Consider the following 17,143-nt stretch of genomic DNA (forward strand, 5'->3'; position numbering starts at 1 on the left):
AATCTTAATTGAACCAACCTAGTCAAAATAGGTTAAGCACAATTAGACTAAATTAAATACAACTTAATTAAGCTTAATTAGGCTCAATAAAATCCTAATCAAATCAAGAATTGACTAAGTCCAACCCCTGATCAAATCAGGGACCAAACCATCTCGACGATTAGGTCAACTCTTAACCTAATCGGGTCAAACCCAACTGAATCCAATTCAATTGAACTTGATCCAAAAATAATTACTCAATCAAATTGAGTTAATTAGTAATCAAATTACTAATTAAATCTCTCATAAATACTGAGACCAAATTCGATGGGTAATTAGGTATCAAAGTTCATCGATATGAAACCTTGATCGAAGAGTCCCAAACCAGTGGGACTCTTGACCCCGGTACCCAAAATATGTGGGACTCATGATCAGAGAATTTTGATTCTCGATCACAGAGTCCCAGACATGTAGGACTCATAGTCCATAAATATTAGGACTCTTCATCAGCCATCAGATCAGATAGGAACCTCTAATGTGTGTGACCCCGCGATTCGAACCTAAGCCAGTAGTACAGGAACCAATTTTTGTACTAATCGAAGTGACCATCTAGCAATGGTACCCGATATCCAGATAGATTGAATAGTCATAATCGCAATACTCAGAACCTATGTGAATATGGTTACTGTATAATTCATCTCTTTTGACCTCTGTGTATAGGATGACTCAGGGTTAAACTGTCAACCCTGATTAGATCATCCGAATCGTGCTCAACTCAAACAGTCCTGTGACTCATCACTAGGACTACCCTGGCCAAAATTTTGCTAAATTGAAACATGACTGTACACAGCTCCTGAACTGGAGTGGTCAATCCTATCTTGACACACGCACCGACAAGTCAAGTACTTGACTACACTCAGCATCCTTTCGTCACTGAATTAGAAATTCAGGTAGTCCAGTGCCTAAGTGCAGTGAGTTGCTTGCAAGTCACCGTGGTGGTCTCAGGTCGGAGGGATATTTATGTTGGAAAATGTGTCTCAAAAAGCCAATCGTCAAGCTATTGACAGTTGAGTAACCAAGTATTGTAATTGATTTGTTAATAAATAAAATATATTTGACATTTTCATCATAAGCTTTCATCTTTTTATGAACTCCGTTGTTATGATGAAGTTCTTAGGACTATTTAGATTCGATAAAGAGAGAATTTATCGATTAGTCCTTAAAATAGTTCACGACCAAATGATAGACTGTTAATAAGGACGACAGCTTCTATCGAGCATAGGTCGCTGTAGGCCATATGGGTTGGTTGTCCTCTTAACCAAAGAGTATGGAGACACTGGTATGGCATATAGGTGAGATGTACTGGTACATCATCATTGAACGTGACCAACTCCAGAATATTCTATGGTCGAGAATGTCTCTAATGGGATATAGGTATAAGTATCCCTTAGACTTGAGATCGCCTCAGTGACTTGCAAGCAACTCACTGTGCTTTGGTACTAGACTAACTAAATTTCTAATTCAGGGATGGAAGGCTTCTAGGCACAGTCAAGTACTTGTGAAGTCAGAGTGTGATCGAGATGGGATTGACCACTACAAGAGTTGAAGAAAAATGAGTCACTGTATTTCAATTTAGCAAAACCTTGGCCAAGGTAATCCATCAGATGGATTTGATATTTTAAAATACAATGTGGACAACCTGATCAGAGTTGACAGTTGAATTTTGGGGTGTCCTATGATCATTTTGGTCAAGGGGATGAATTATATGAAAACTATATCCGCATGGGTTCTAAGGATATTGTTCTACACATTCGACCTATCCGATCATTGGGTACCATTGCTAGATGGTCACTTCGATTGGAACAGGAATTTATTACTGTGCTACCAGCTTAGGTTCGGACCTATGAGGTCACACACATTAGAGTTCATGATCCGATCAGATGGTTGATCAACGATTAAAAATCATTCTAGGGTTAAATGATCAATACGATTGACATTTAACCCAGTGCAAGTATTGCAGGAGGATCGATTAGCAATTTGATTGCTAATTAGCTTAATTTGATTAAGCCAATGGGCTGAGATTAAGTTTAATTAAATATGATTTAATTAGATTTAGTTTGGGCTTGATTGAATCAAGTCCAATTGATTTATTGGATAAGCCAAGTGCAAGGAAAAACTAGTAGGTTCAACTAGGACTTGGGTCAATCTAATTTCTAATTTGATTAGAAAATTAAATCAGATTTAAATCTAATTTAATCTAATTAAATTAGATTTTTAATTGGGTTAAGACCTATTTTAATTAGGTTGATCTAATTTTTGTTTGATTTGGTTTGAGAAACCAAATTAAAATAAGTCATAAGATAGAATCCTAGTAAGACTAGGATTCCACCTTGCACCACATAAGCCTTCCCCACGCCCTCTCTCTCATTCAACGCCAATCTCCTCTTATTTTGTGTGACAGAAGTCCTCTCCCAGGTCTCTCCCACGTTCACAAAAGGTCTCCTCTCTTCTTTCTTACATGGAAGGTGGTTTGGATCAAATCAAAAAGGAATAAGTTTGGATTTCAAATTCTATGAGATAGACTTTTAGAAATCCAAAACTCTTTCAATTTTGCATCGAATCTATCCAATTTTTTTTTGTAATTTTTATTGCTTTTAGGGTACACATTATGCACCCTTTGCTAGTGATCCATGCATGAAAATAAGGAGGAGGTGCTCAAGAGTTGGGCGCCCCTTAACTTGCCATGTTTGGATAAGCCTTGACTAGGTATTTGATCTAGACAAGAACTCTATCATATCTCTCTATATAAAATGAGTTTCTTCATAAAATTTTAGAAAAAGATAGAGATTTGAGAGACCTTTGTGCCATCCAAAAATTAGAGAGAAAAACCTTTGGGTCGTGGAGATATAATAGACACAAGTTAGGGTGTCTAGAGAGAGAAACGAGAAGAAGAAGAGGATCTTCTTCTAGGGTTGTTTGTTTTCATATCTTTCCTCCCTCTATCTTGAGTTTTCTGAGAGCGTCTCAGATCTGAAACTCCTCTTCCTACTTTTCATCTTTGGAAGAGTCCAAATCAAGAAGAAGGAGGTACCTGATCAACCATCAAAGAAGGATCAGCACAGTACTTGCATACTGTACTGATTTTCTGAAGCAGGACTTTTGATCGAGATTCGTGGGCTCGTGTGGATGACTCCTAGAGGCCGGACATGTGTGCAGCTTACAATATCATCCTCAAGCTTGGATCAACGAGGTTAGAATGTCTAACTTGCAAGGTAATAGATCTGATCTATTGTTTAATACATACATTATATGTAGTATAGAAACATGTTGATATGATCAACATGTAGTTCATGCTATATTTATATATTTTAATTTTTAATTTAATACTATATAATAATCATATAATAAGATCTTAGATCTAAAGATTCTCTAATTTTAAAAAATAATTTTGATTTATTTTAGTCTTCCGCTGTATGATCTTGAAAAAGTTTCAAGATCTAACCCTGAAACCCTGATCTAGTTCCTACAATTGGTATCAGCCTAGGTTCTTTATTACATGATTATTTATACATGCTTAAATTATTTTTTAGATTAGATCTAATTTATAATCTAATTATTAAATATAAAATTAAAATTTTAGATCAATCACGAACTACAAGGTTGTCCTGCTGTAAGGTTTACCCCTTATAGTGCAAAGGTTGTCCTAGTTTGTGTAGATCTATCATTAATCATAAATTTGTTAGATATGATCTAGATTAAATTTATGATTTATTAAATTTAAAAGATATTTAAATCCAAAATAAAATCTCTTTGTTAATAATTTTTGTGCAAAGAAATTGTTTAAAGTTGAAATTATTTCAATTACATGAACCAGTTTAGATTAGATCTAAAGTAGTTTCATGTTTATTTCACTTGTATCTTGATTATGAATCAAACATGTAATATGGTTGGTAGAATCATATTATAAAATTATTTTATAAATATGAAAATTATTTTTTGAAAAGTCAAACCCAACCTTCAGCCCAAAACTTAATTAAGAACTAAGAAGTTGTTTGATTAGGTTCTAAAATTGTGAATTGAAGAACCTAAGACACAAACCATAACACATTGGGTTAATGGGTTAGTGGAAATTAGGTCCATTAATTGGGTTAAACGTATGGTTAGATTGAAGATGGACGTAATTAGAGAATTGACTAAATCTAATCAATTGTTGTCTTAGATTAGGTCAAGGATTCTCTAGATCAATTACAATAGTTGTAGTTGGTCAAGTCCATGTCTTCAACGAGAACCAAATGGACTTGATTCTTGGCTAAGCGGTCTACCACGAACTGTTAAGTTGATCTAATCGAAACTAATTAAACCAGTTGGTGTCTAAGGTAAACCAGATCGGTGGTTTTTAATTGGGAGCCCGCTTACCTGGCCATTTCTGATGGTGTCTAAGGCAAGCTTTGGCAGACCCTCCCACTGATTGACTTTACCTGGCCTCTTGATGAAATTATATTTTGATCGGATCACTTGACTATTCGAGCTGACCTATGTCAGCTAGGTAAATCAGTGTGACTGATTTAGGTGCTCCTAGACCAGCCCTTTTAATGGTCTCTCTTAAGCTGATTTGGTGAAGCCAGTGGGAAGATCATGATAAGTTGGTTCATCTGACCTCATCCTCTATATTATTTAAATCCTCTAAAATTATTAGGTCCTTAAAATGACAAAGTTATGGAGATAACTGAGTCATAGCCTCCCATTAAGGTGTTTGATAATGAGTCCATTAACTCAATAATCATTGCAGACCCAAAGGCTTGGTGCTTGTTGACTAATGAAATTATCACTCATCATATGATGACTTGGAAGTGTCTCTCTAATGGTGGATAGGTGAGCCAACCAAAGTTGGGCTTAATCATTCGTTGGTTAGATACACCAAGTATGATCATGTTAATTGTTGGACCTAACCAGATCCTTACAGTGGAGGCCAAAGCATACTGATTAGATTTTTGGGGCAAAATTAAAATTACTAGAAATTATTTAGAGAAATAATTGGTTATGAACCTACCCTTAGATGTACATGGGTTGGCCAACCAAAGTTGGGCTTGTGTGCAGTCTAAATGGATTCTAGTACCCACTAAGGAATTAGGGTAATTCCTCGAATTGAAGGTAGAGGCTACCAATTCGAATAAAATAGTTGAAGAAACCTTTTGATTAAAGTTCAAATCTTTAGGTTTAATAAATCAATTACTAATTAGGTTATGATTCTCCTTTGTGCAAATATGGCCACTTCCCTATCGCTCCGATCATTGTTGGACAATGATAAGTTGGTGGGACCCAACTTCGGTAGCTGGTACCGAAAGTTGAAGATAGTCCTGGAGCATGAACAGATCCTATATGTGATAATGGATCCTACACCTGAGGAGCCAGCTGCCAATACACGTGGAACAGTCAGAGATACTTACCATAAGTGGCTCAGTGACCACGGTGCGCTGTATCATGCTGGCTGCCATGAGTGATGAGTTCAGTCGTAGATTCGAGATGGCTCAGCCAAAGGATATGCTTCAAGTGTTGGAGGATGCCTTTGGCACATCCGATGATGTAGAGAGGCACAAGACTAGTTGTGCCATCTTCAACGCCAAAATGCGGGATGGTGCCTCTGTCACTGATCATGTATTGTACATGATCGAGCTGATGGAACGATTGAGCAAGCTCGGCTTTCCCTTGCATGAGCAGCTTGGGAAAGATGCAATACTGAACTCACTGCCCAAGTCTTATCTCCCATTCCTCACTCATTATAGAATGACAAAGCCTGAAGAGAACTACCACGGGTTACTGGGGTTGCTTCAGAACTTTGAGAAGGATCACCAACTTCACAAGGAGTCGGTGAACTTAGTGGGAGGTTCATCTTCTGGTTCTCGACCTTTTAAGAAAGGGAAGAAGAACAAGAAGAAGAAAGTGAAGAAGGTACAAGTTCAGACTAGGACATCAGTGCATAGTCAGATCAAAATGATCAAGCCTGATAAGAGTCTATTCTACTGGCAAGTACCCAAGATTAGATAGTGTGTCAGATATCTACTTATGGCATTGGAGGCTAGGTCATATAAATAAAAATAGAATAAACAGATTGACTCAAGAGAAAATTCTCGAAGTCAGTGATTGTGAATCACTTCCAACCTGTGAATTCTTTCTTCTTGGTAAAATGACCAAGTCACCTTTTACTGAAAAAGGTGAGAGTGCTACTGAGCTCTTGGGCCTAGTACATACTGATGTATGTGGGCCCATGAGCACCAGTGCTAGAGGTGGATATTTCTACTTCATAACTTTCACGGATGACCTATCCCGATATGGATATGTCTATCTGATGAAACATAAGTCAGATTTATTTGAAATGTTCAAACGATTCCGAAGTAAAGTAGAAAAATAAACTGGGAAGAGTATTAAAACTCTTCGATCTGATCGAGGTGGAGAATACCTTTCTAGTGAGTTTCTCATATATCTAGGAGAGAATGGGATTCTCTCCTAATGGACTCCTTTAGGAACACCACAGCATAATGGTGTGTCTGAAAGGAGGAATCGGACTCTGTTAGACATGGTCCGATCCATGATGGGTTTTGCTAGCTTACCGATATCCTTCTGGGGAAATGCACTCGAATCAGCCTGTTATCTGTTAAATAGGGTTCCAAGTAAGTCTGTAATTAAGACTCCATATGAGATATGGATGGGACGTAAGCCAGCACTTTCACACCTTAGGGTCTGGGGGTGCCCGGCCTATGTCAAACGATTAGTCACAGACAAACTTGGACCTAGGTCTGACAAATGCTCATTCATAGGGTACCCCAAAGAGATAAAAGGATATTTTTTCTACCATGCTGATGAACAAAAGATGTTCGTCAGCCTTAAGGCAATCTTTTTAGAAAAGAAGTTCCTTGGTGAAGGAACTGTTCCCTCTAAGGTTGAACTTGATGAAGTTCAACAGGTAGAAAGACCGACACCAATAGCTGAACCTGAGTCGGATATGATTAGATCAAATTCGGAGCCCAATGTACCTGCACCATTAAGGCGATCCGGTAGAGTACCGCGTCAGTCGGACAGATACTACAGTTTCTTGGTCCGGGATGGTGATCCCATCGAACTTGATGAGAATAATGAGGATCTGATCACCTATATGGATGCAATGCAGAGACCTGATTCTGAGAAATGGCTTGAAGCCATGAAATTCAAAATGGAGTCCATGAAGGTCAACGATGTATGGATATTGGTTGACCCACCTGAAGGGGTTAAACCCATTGGGTGTAAATGGGTCTTCAAAAGGAAGAGGGGCACAGACGGAAAGGTGGAGACCTATAAAACCCGTCTGGTCGCCATGGGATATCATCAACATTATGGTATTGACTATGACGAGACATTTTTCTCTGTGACAATGCTCAAATTCATTCGGATAATGCTTGCAATAGCTGCCCATCTGGATTATGAGATCTGGCAGATTGATGTAAAGACAGCTTTCCTGAATGGAGAGCTGACCGAAGAGGTGTATATGATACAACCTGAGGGGTTTACATCCACAGATGAGTCCAAAGTGTGCAAGCTTCAGAGATCCATTTATGGATTGAAGCAAGCTTCTCGAAGTTGGAACATGCATTTTGATAAGGTGATCAAAACATATGGCTTCATTAAGAATGGAGAAGAGCCCTGCATCTATAAATGGGCAAATGGTCCAGTTGTGGTATTTCTTGTCTTGTACGTGGATGACATTCTCTTAATCGGGAATGACATTCCCACACTACAGGGAATAAAAGTTTGGTTGTTATCACAGTTCTCCATGAAGGACTTGGGTGAAGCATCCTACATTTTAGGGATGAAGATCTATAGGGATAGATCTAAAAGGATGCTTGGGTTATCCTAGTCCATGTACATAGACACTATGCTGAAGAGGTTCAGCATGGAGAATTTCAAGAAGGACTATCTACCGATAGGCCAAGGAATTTCTCTCTCTAAGAAGGATTGTCTGACAACTCCTGAAGAGAGAGAGCATATGAGTAGAGTCCCATATGCTTCAGCCGTGGGATCTATCATGTATGCCATGATATGTGCAAGACCAGATGTGGCATACTCACTAGGAGTAGTGAGAAGATACCAATCTGATCTTAGAGAAAATCACTGGAAAGTGGTTAAAACCATCCTTAAGTATTTGAGAAATACTAATGACCAATGGTTGGTTTATGGCAAGTCAGATCTGAAACTTGTGGGGTTCACAGACTCTAGCTTCCAATCTGACCATGATGACAGCAGGAGCGTGTCGAGTTATATCTTTACTTTGAATGGTGGAGCCATCTGCTGGAAGAGTTCCAAGCAGCATACTGTGGCAGACTCTGTTTGTGAAGCGGAGTACATCTCAGCATTGGATGTCACGAAGGAAGCTGTGTGGCTGAGGAAATCCATCACTAAGCTCGAAATAGCACCCTCCCTCGATGGTCTAGTCCTGCTCTACTGCGACAGCACTGGTGCCATAGCTCAGGCGAAGGAACCCAAAGCACATCAATGGACGAAGCACATCTTGCGCCGCTTCCACCTGATCGGAGAGATCGTGGATCGAGGTGACGTCGACCTTCAGAAGATTGATGGAAAGGAGAACCTGGCTAACCCCTTCACTAAAGTCCTGGCGATAAAGGAGTTCGACAACCCCAAGTCGAAGATGGGTATTAGATACTGTGCCGAGTGGCTTTAGGACAAGTGGGAGTTGTTGGAAAATGTATCTCAAAAAGCCAATCATCAAGCTGTTGACGGTTGAGAAATCAAGTATTCTAATTGATTTGTTAATAAATAAAATATATTTGGTATTTTCATCATAAGCTTTCATCTTCTAATGAACTCCGTTGTTATGATGAAGTCCTTAGGACTATTTAGATTCGATAAAGAGAGGATTTATCGATTAGTCCTTAAAACAGTTCACGACCAAATGATAGGCTGTTAATAAGGATGACAGCTTCTATCGAGTATAGGTCGCTGTAGGCCATATGGGTTGGTTGTCCTCTTAATCAAAGAGTGTGGAGACACTGGTATGGCATACAGGTGAGATATACTGGTACATCATCATTGAACGTGACCAACTCCAGAGTATTCTGTTGTCGAGAATGTCTCTGATGGGATATAGGTATAAGTGTCCCTTAGACTTAGATCGCCTCAGTGACTTGCAAGCAACTCACTGTGCTTTGGTACTGGACCAACTAAATTTTTAATTCAGAAATGGAAGGCTTCTGGGCACAGTCAAGTACTTGCAAAGTCAGAGTGTGATCGAGATGGGATTGACCACTCCAAGAGTTGGAGAAGAATGAGTCGCTGTATTTCAATTTAGCAAAACCTTGGCCAGGATAATCCATCAGATGGATTTGATATTTCGAAATATAATGTGGACAACCTGATCAGAGTTGACAGTTGAATTCTGGGGTGTCCTATGATCATTTTGCTCAAGAGGATGAATTATATGAAAACTATATCCGCATGGATTCTAAGGATGTTGTTCTACACATTCGACCTATCCGGTCGTCGGGTACCATTGCTAGATGGTCACTTCGATTGGTACAGGAATTTATTTTTGTGCTACTGACTTAGGTTCGGACCTATGAGATCACACATATTAGAGTTCATGATCCGATCGGATGGTTGATCAACGATTAAGAATCGTTCTAGGGTTAAATGATCAATACGATTGACATTTAACCCAGTACAAGTGTTGCAGGAGAATCGATTAGTAATTTGATTACTAATTGACTTAATTTGATTAAGCCAATGGGTTGAGATTAAGTCTAATTAAATATAATTTAATTAGATTTAGTTTGAGCTTGATTGGATCAAGTCCAATTGGTTTATTGGATAAGCCAAGTGCAAGGAAAAATTAGTCCTAGTTCAACTAGGACTTGGGTCAATCTAATTTTTAATTTGATTAGAAAATTAAATCAGATTTAAATATAATTTAATCTGATTAAATTAAGTTTTTAATTGGGTTAAGATCTATTTTAATTGGATTGATCTAATTTTGGTTTGATTTGGTTTGAGAAACCAAATTAAAACAAGTCATAAGATAGAATCCTAGTAAGACTAGGATTCCACCTTGCACCACATAAGCCTTCCCCACACCCTCTCTCTCATTCAACGCCAATCTCCTCTTATTTTTTGTGACAAAAGCCCTCTCCCAAGTCTCTCCCACGTTCACAAAAGGTCTCCTCTCTTCTTTCTTACATGGAAGGTAGTTTGGATCAAATTAAAAGGAATAAGTTTGGATTTCGAATTCTATGCGATAGAGTTTTAGAAATCCAAAACTCTTTCAATTTTACATCGAAACTATCCAAATTTTTTTTGGAATTTTTATGGATTTTAGGGTACACATTATGCACCCTTTGCTAGTGATCCATGCATGAAAATAAGGAGGAGGTGCTCAAGAGTTGGGCGCCCCTTAACTTGCCATGTTTGGATAAGCCTTGACTAGGTATTTGACCTAGATAAGAACTCTATCATATCTCTCTATATAAAATGAGTTTCTTTATAAAATTTTTGAAGAAGACAGATATTTGAGAGTCCTTTGTGCCAGCCAAAAATCAGAGAGAAAAACCTTTGGGTCATGGAGATATAATAGACACAAGTTAGGGTGTCTAGAGAGAGAAACGAGAAGAAGAAGAGGGTCTTCTTCTAGGGTTGTTTGTTTTCATATCTTTCCTCCCTCTATCTTGAGTTTTCTGAGAGTGTCTCAGATCTGAAACTCCTCCTACTTTTTATCTTTAGAAAAGTTTAAATTAAGAAGAAGGAGGTACCTGATCAACCATCAAAGAAGGATCAGTGCAGTACTAGCATACTGTGCTGATTTCCAGAAGCAGGACTTCTGATCGAGATTCGTGGGCTCGTGTGGATGACTCCTAGAGGCCGGACGTATATGCGGCTTGCAATATCATCTTCAAGCCCGGATCAGCGAGGTTAGAATATCTAATTTGCAAGGTAATAGATCTGATCTATTGTTTAATACATACATTAGATGTAGTATAGAAACATGTTGATATGATCAACATGTAGTTCATGCTATATTTATATATTTTAATTTTTGATTTAATGCTATGTAATAATCATGTAATAGGATCTTAGATCTAGGGATTCTCTAATTTTAAAAAATAATTTTGATTTATTTTAGTCTTCCGCTGTATGATCTTGAAAAAATTTCAAGATCTAACCCTGAAACCCTAGATCTGGTTCCTACAATTTATACCCATATCTCATCGGTGCAAATCTTGACAACAGAAATAGCTCCGAAATCGATCACGTTCAGTGCAGATGTACCCTTACATCTCACCTGTATGCCATATCAGTGTCTCCACACTCTTTGGTTAAGAGGACAACCAACGTATATGGCACACAACGACCTATGCTTGATAAATATTGTTGTCCTTGGTAACAAAGTATCATTTGGTCACGAACAGGTTTAAGGACTAAACGACAAATCCTCCATTGTTGAGTCTAAATAGTCCTAAGGACTTCACCACAACACAGGAGTTCATTAGAAGATGAAATAATTTATGATGAAGAATGTCAAAATAACTTTTATTTATTTAGAATTTATATACTAATACAAAAGGAGCACAACCGTCAACAGGCTAACAATTGGCTTTGAGACACTATTCCCAACAATCTCCCATTTGGCCTAAAGCCAATCGGTGCAGTATCTAATACCTATCTTCGACTTGAAGTCGTCGAACTCCTTCACCGAAATGGCTTTAGTGAATGGGTCAGTCAGGTTCTCCTTTCCATCGATCTTCTGAAGGTCGACATCACCTCGATCCATGATTTTTTGGATGAGATGGTAGCGGTGCAGAATACACTTCGTCCACTGGTATGCCTTCAGTTCTTTCTCCTGAGCAATGGCTCCAGAGCTATCACAATAGAGCAAAACTGGACCAACAAGGGAGGGTGCTACTCTGAGCTCGATGATGAATTTCTTCAGCCACACTGCTTCTTTGGCAGTATCTGATGCAGCGACATACTTCACCTCGCAAACTGAATCAGCCACAGTGTGCTGCTTGGAACTTTTCCAGCAGACAGCCCCACTATTAAGGTAAAAATAAATCCTGACACACTCTTGCTGTCATCGTGATCAGACTGAAAAATAGAGTCTGTAAACCCTATAAGTCTCAAGTCCGATTCACCATAAACAAGCCACTGGCCCTTAGTATTTCTTAAATAATTCAGGATGGTTTTAACAACCTTCTAGTGATTCTTTCCTGGATCAGATTGGTATCTACTCACTACCCCTAGGGAGTATGCCACATCTGGTCGTGTACATGTCATGACGTATGTTGGGTATAAAATACCCTCAATCGAAGTTCTTGACAGGATTGACCCTCCCAGGACTCCTCCAACTTTCGACTGCAGATGGTATCTCTCCGGACTTCTCCAACAGTCGGATTCCCTCAGTGCTGACTGAATTCCCCCGACGGACAAACTCCCACTGCACCACCCGAGCTCCTTCAACATGAGTTCCCCCAGTTATCTATTAAGCCGCCCCAAGTGCTCACTGAGCTCCACCGCCAGCCGACTTTCTACGACTATCAGCTGTTCCCCGAATCCCTTCCAGACTTCTTCCAGCCAGGTTCAACTCCAATCTGAACTACCCCGAACTTCGTCAACGGCTGAACTTCTCCGACGGTAGATTCCTACAACTACCAGATTTCATCCGGACTCCTACAGGAGCCGAAATCTCCATCCTCGACCCCGACTGCTGGTGAACTTTGTCCGGACTCCTACGGGAGCCGGACCTCATCCCCGACTCCGACTGCAGGCGGACTTTGCCCGGACTCCTACAGGAGCCGGGCTCCGCCCAAGACTCCACTTACAGGTAAACTTCATCCAGACTCCTATGGGAGCCGGACTTCACCCACAACTCCAATTGCAAGAAGACTCAGCTCGGACTCCTATGGGAGCCAGATCTCATCCCCGACCTCGACTGCGGGAAGGCTTCACCCGGACTCCTACGGGAGCCGGACCTCGTCCCCGACTCCGACTGCAGGCGGACTTCGCCCGGACTCCTACGGGAGCCGGGCTCCGCCCATGACTTCACTTACAAGTAAACTTCATCCGAACTCCTACGGGAGCCGGACTTCACCCACAACTCCAATTGCAGGAAGACTCAACCCGGACTCCTACGGGAGCCAGATCTCATCCCCGACCTCGACTGTGGTAACGCTTCGCCCGGACTCCTATGGGAGCCGGGCTCCATCCTCGACCCCGACTGCTGGTGAACTTCGTCCAGACTCCTACGGGAGCCGGACCTCGTCCCCGACTCCGACTGCAGGCAGACTTCGCCCGGACTCCTACGGGAGCCGGGCTCCGCCCACGACTCCACTTACAGGTAAACTTCATCCGGACTCCTACGGGAGTCGGATTTCACCCACAACTCCAATTGCAGGAAGACTCAGCCCGGACTCCTACGGGAGCCGGATCTCATCCCCGACCTCGACTGCGGGAAGGCTTCGCCCGGACTCCTACGGGAGCCGGACCTCGTCCCCGACTCCGGCTGCAAGCAGACTTCGCCCGGACTCCTACGGGAGCTGAGCTCCACCCATGACTTCACTTACAGGTAAACTTCATCCAGACTCCTATGGGAGCCGGACTTCACCCACAACTCCAATTGCAGGAAGACTCAGCCCGGACTCCTACAGGAGCCAGATCTCATCCCCGATCTCGACTGCGGGAAGGCTTCGCCCAGACTCCTATGGGAGTCGGGCCCCGTCCTCGACCTCGACTGCTGGTGAACTTCGTCTGGACTCCTAAGGGAGCCGGACTTCACCCCTGACTTTGATTGCAGGTAGACTTCGCCCGGGCTCCTACGAGAGCCAGATCTCGTCTCTGACTTCAACTGAAGGAAGACTTCGTCCGAACTCCCACGAGAGCAGGACTCCGAGTTCCTCTCAGATGGGCAATTAGCCACCCCTCTCCGCCAGACACTCCTGCCAGACTTCGGCCAAGAGGTCTGGACCCTCTAGCAGGCCACAGCAATGGCCACAACTCTGCTCCACTTCTTGCGACGGATTTCGTGCGGCTCCATCACTCCCTAGCAGACCGCAATAATGGCCACGATCCTGCTCCACTTCCTGCGATGGATACTACGCGATTCCTCCATCCTCTGCAAGTCACGACAACGGACGCCGCTCCACCCCTCGCGACAGACTCCACGTGGCGTGTCCCGACAATAGCCACGATTCCACTCCACTACTCTTCGCAACAAACTCCTCCTGACCGTGGACAGCCCACTGTCGGATGGTTACAAATGTCGCTATCAGTCTGTTGTTCCCTCCACCTATAAAAGGGGGGACCCCATGTTGGGAAATGTGTCTCAAAAAGCCAATCATCAAGCTGTTGACGGTTGAGCAACCAAGTATTGTAATTGATTTGTTAATAAATAAAATATATTTGGCATTTTCATCATAAACTTTCATCTTCTAATGAACTCCGCTGTTATGATGAAGTCCTTAGGACTATTTAGATTCGATAAAGAGAGGATTTATCGATTAGTCCGTAAAACTGTTCACGACCAAATGATAGGCTGTTAATAAGGACAACAGCTTCTATGGAGTATAGGTCGCTGTAGGCCATATAGGTTGGTTGTCCTCTTAACCAAGGAGTGTGGAGACACTGGTATGGCATACAGGTGAGATGTACTGGTACATCATCATTGAACATGACCAACTCCAGAGTATTCTGCTGTCGAGAATGTCTCTGATGGGATATAGGTATAAGTGTCCCTTAGACCTGAGATTGCCTCAGTGACTTGCAGCAACTCACTGTGCTTTGGTACTGGACTAACTGAATTTCTAATTCAAAGACGGAAGGCTTTGGGCACAGTCAAGTACTTGCGAAGTCAGAGTATGATCGAGATGGGATTGACCACTCCAAGAGTTGGAGAAGAATGAGTCCCTGTATTTCAATTTAGCAAAACCTTGGCCAGGGTAATCCATCAGATGGATTTGATATTTTGAAATACAATGTGGACAACCTGATCAGAGTTGACAGTTAAACTCTGGGGTGTCCTATGATCATTTTGATCAAGGGGATGAATTATATGAAAACTATATCCGCATGGGTTCTAAGGATGTTGTTCTACACATTCGACCTATCCGGTCGTCGGGTACCATTGCTAGATGGTCACTTCGATTGGTATAGGAATTTATTTCTATGCTACCGGCTTAGGTTCGAACCTGTGAGGTCACACACACATTAGAGTTCATGATCCGATCAGATGGTTGATCAACGATTAAGAATCATTCTAGGGTTCAATGATCAATACGATTGACATTTAACCCAGTGCAAGTGTTGCGGGAGGATCTATTAGCAATTCGATTGCTGATTGGCTTAATTTGATTAAGCCAATGGGCTAAAATTAAGTCTAATTAAATATGATTTAATTAGATTTGGTTTGGGCTTGATTGGATCAAGTCCAATTGGTTTATTGGATAAGCCAAGTGCAAGGAAGAACTAGTCCTAGTTCAACTAGGACTTGGGTCAATCTAATTTCTAATTTGATTAAAAATTAAATCAGATTTAAATCTAATTTAATCTGATTAAATTAGGTTTTTAATTCGGTTAAGACCTATTTTAATTGGGTTGATCTAATTTTGATTTGATTTGATTTGGGAAACCAAATTAAAACAAGTCATAAGACAGAATCCTAGTAAGACTAGGATTCCACCTTGCGCCACATAATCCTTCTCCACGCCCTCTCTCTTATTCAACGCCAATCTCCACTTATTTTGTGTGAGAAAAGCCCTCTCCCAGATCTCTCCCACGTTCACAAAAGGTCTCCTCTCTTCTTTCTTACATGGAAGGTGGTTTGGATCAAATCTAAAAGGAATAAGTTTGGATTTCGAATTCTATGAGATAGAGTTCTAGAAATCCAAAACTCTTTCAATTTTGCACCAAATTTATCCAAATTTTTTTTGGAATTTTTATGGCTTTTAGGGTATACATTGTGCACCCTTTTCTGGTGATCCATGTACGAAAATATGAAGGAGGTGCTCAAGAGTTGGGCGTCCCTTAACTTGCCATGTTTGGATAAGCCTTGACTAGGTGTTTGCCCTAGTCAAGGACTCTATCATATCTCTCTATATAAGAAGATTTTCTTCGTGAAATTTTAGGAGAAGTTAGAGATTTGAGAGACCTTTGTACCATCCAAAAATCAAAGAAAAATACCTTTAGGTCATGGAGATATAAAAGATGCAAGTTTGGGTGTCTAGAGAGAAAAACGTGAAGAAGAAGAGGATCTTCTTCTAGGGCTTTTGTTTTCATATCTTTCCTCCCTCCATCTTGAGTTTCCTAAGAGCGTCTCAGATCTGAAACTCCTCCTTCTACTTTCCATCTTTGGAAGAGTCCAAATCAAGAAGAAGGAGGCACCTGATCAACCATCAAAGAAGGATCAGCGCAGTACTAGCATACTGTGCTGATTTCCTGAAGCAGGACTTCTGATCGAGATTCGTGGGCTCGTGTGGATGACTCCTAGAGGCCGGACGCATGTGCGGCTTGCAACATCATCCTCAAGCCCAGATCAACAAGGTTAGAACATCTAACTTGCAAGGTAATAGATCTAATCTATTGTTTAATACATACATTAGATGTAGTATAGAAACATGTTGATATGATCAACATGTAGTTCATGCTATATTTATATATTTTAATTTTTGATTTAATACTATGTAATAATCATGTAATAGGATCTTAGATCTAGGGATTTTCTAATTTTAGAAAATAAATTTTGATTTATTTTAGTCTTCCGCTGTATGATCTTGAAAAAGTTTCAAGATCTAATCCTGAAACCCTAGATAAGGTTCCTACAATTGGTATCAGAGCAAGGTTCTTTATTAAATGATTATTTATGCATGCTTAGATTATTTTTTAGATTAGATCTAATTTATAATCTGATTATTAAATCTGAAATTAAAATTTTAGATCAATCACAAATTGCAAGGTTGTCCTGCTGTAAGGTTTACCCCTTACAGTGCAAAGGTTATCCTAGTTTGTGTAGATCTATCTTTAATCATAAATTTGTTAGATATGATCTAGATTAAATTTATAATTTATTAGATTTAAAAGATATTTAAATCTGAAATAAAATCTCTTTGTTAATAATTTTTGTGCAAAAAAATTGTTT

This window comes from Elaeis guineensis, chromosome 8 (genome assembly GCF_000442705.2).
Source record: "Elaeis guineensis isolate ETL-2024a chromosome 8, EG11, whole genome shotgun sequence".
In the NCBI taxonomy this organism is placed as follows: domain Eukaryota; kingdom Viridiplantae; phylum Streptophyta; class Magnoliopsida; order Arecales; family Arecaceae; genus Elaeis; species Elaeis guineensis.